Below are 2,105 nucleotides of genomic sequence, written 5' to 3'. Positions count from 1 at the left end.
ACACACACACACACACATATATACACACACACACACTTATGTATATTATACACACTATAATATAATACAGTGCATGTGTATATATATATATATATCACAAGACAAAAGATAAAGGGAAAATTTTCTTATGTTTGCTTTATTTATTTCCAAATTTACAAAATGAATTCCTACAGAAGTCCTGGACCATGTGTACTTTTTGAAAGAACATCTTGTTCCAAGTTAACACCGTCTCTTAATACTAAATTCATTTCCTGTCAATCTGTCCCTAAAAATATTTTAGTTTTCAGATTTTCAGTTCATATCTAGTGCTGAGAAAAGTACAATGACTAAACTTCTTGAAGAGGAAAGAGAGATGGAGTTACAATAAATAGTGGGAACCTGTGAAAGGGAAAAAAAAGTGTGATTTTTTTCTTTCCATCTCCTTTATATTCCATTAAATCTTATGCCTTATAAGATACATTGTATCAAAAGAGCTCCAAACTCATGGCTTAAAATGGAAAATTCTGGTATTAATACTCTCGCTCAGAAATAAAGATATTGGGTTCTAAGAGTAGATTTTAATAGTCTCATAAGCTTATTATGGAAGTGGCTGATAGTAAAATCATCACTAAAATACTGAATTGGTCCAATTACACCTCCATTCAACAGATCCAGTGAGGTTCTTTGTGCCTTCCAACAGCATGATGATAATACTTTCATGACTTTCATTCGCTTCATCCTCATCAAGAGGCTATGTATCAAAGTCTAATATAAGAAATACCTGATAGAGGGGCCAGCAGGTGGTGTGCTGGTGAAGGCACTAGATTCCCAGATAGCCAATCATGGTTCAAGTTCCAGACCCAGCGGTTTGAAAATCACACTGAGCACGTGTGCTTATGTACCCAAAATCCCAAGAGGAGAGTGGAGGAGAAGGGACTGTAGCATGGCCATCCCTTTGGAGGGTGATTTCTCACTTTCTCTCTCTCTGTCTCTTTCTTTCTCTCTCTCTCTCGGGCAAGTACATAATAAGCCCTATGGCAAAAGACATGAGAAAATCCCATGGCACATCAGCAAGAAGTTTTCTCACTAACTACTGTAGCATTTTTATGAACCTTGATCACAGAGTTAGTCCCAATCAACTCTAAGGATGAGATAACAATGAACAAATAATGCCCAAGAGGACACTTGAGTGGAATCAGAAAATATTTGTCCTCTTTAAGAAGAGAACTGGCACTGATTAAAGAGAATGAGGAGACTCACAGCTAGGCCTAAGTTGAGTGGGGGAGGAGATTGCGGGGCAGACAGTTTCGAGGGGCAGGGGCAAAAGGTGGCCTGCCTTCCCAGGCCCTCCTTGCTTGTAGTTCTGCCAGTTCTGTGGAGTTGGGAGTCACGACATTTGCACAGGGCAAATGAATCTCTTATGATTTTATAAAAATGGAGTGTTAATTTTTCTGAAACTGTGCTACTTAGGGTCATCAACTCCACGAAGTGGCACCACAGGTTGTCCCACCTACAAAGCAGGCTTCAAGCTCTGCTGCAAGCAGTCAGGTATTGGGACCTTCAACAGCCCTACTTCAAAAGCTTATTTCCACTAGCCATCCATTGGCACATACAGCTTAGAAGTCTCTCAGCTGTACTTGTTAGCAGCATGAAGATTATTTTGACTGGGGACAGCGCAAGGTCAGAGACATGAACATCCATGGGAAAGGGCTGTCCCCAAGGCCCTTTAGATCAGCCCCTGGTACAAACAACCACTGCATATACAGCTCAAGAGGCTGCTGTTTGCAGCCACTGCACACCAGTCCCCCACAAGGAAAGGGGCATAGTCAGTTTAACTGGTTGCAGATAAAATTATTCTTCAAAAGTCAAGGAAAAAATCCTCATACATCTCAAACAAAATATTAGAAAAGAAGTTTCTCTAGCAGAAGGAAATTTATGTAGGTCATAAACTTGGATCTACATAAAGAAAGGAAGAGTGTTGAAGGTAATAAACAAAGATAAATATCTTTTATTTTTCTTATCCTTAATTGCAGTTATAACTGCCTATTTAAAACAACAATAATAACAACGTATTTGATGTTCATAATATATGTAAAAGTGAAATAAATGACAATGTAATGAAGCAT

General features: G+C 38.7%; 1 non-coding gene across 1 annotated transcript; it reads right to left on the bottom strand.

Annotated features, from left to right (window-relative positions):
- Window positions 1-1,687: 1,687 nt before the first annotated feature.
- LOC114006817 (small nucleolar RNA SNORA70) lies at window positions 1,688-1,824 on the bottom strand. The gene has a single exon (XR_003548493.1). It is a non-coding gene; the product is annotated as a small nucleolar RNA SNORA70 (small nucleolar RNA).
- Between the last annotated feature and the right edge of the window lie 281 nt (window positions 1,825-2,105).

The sequence above is a fragment of the Tupaia chinensis genome, unplaced genomic scaffold (genome assembly GCF_000334495.1).
Source record: "Tupaia chinensis unplaced genomic scaffold, TupChi_1.0 Scaffold000013_1, whole genome shotgun sequence".
In the NCBI taxonomy this organism is placed as follows: domain Eukaryota; kingdom Metazoa; phylum Chordata; class Mammalia; order Scandentia; family Tupaiidae; genus Tupaia; species Tupaia belangeri.
Note: the sequence above shows the minus strand (reverse complement) of the source record. Positions and strands in the feature narration are given on the sequence as shown.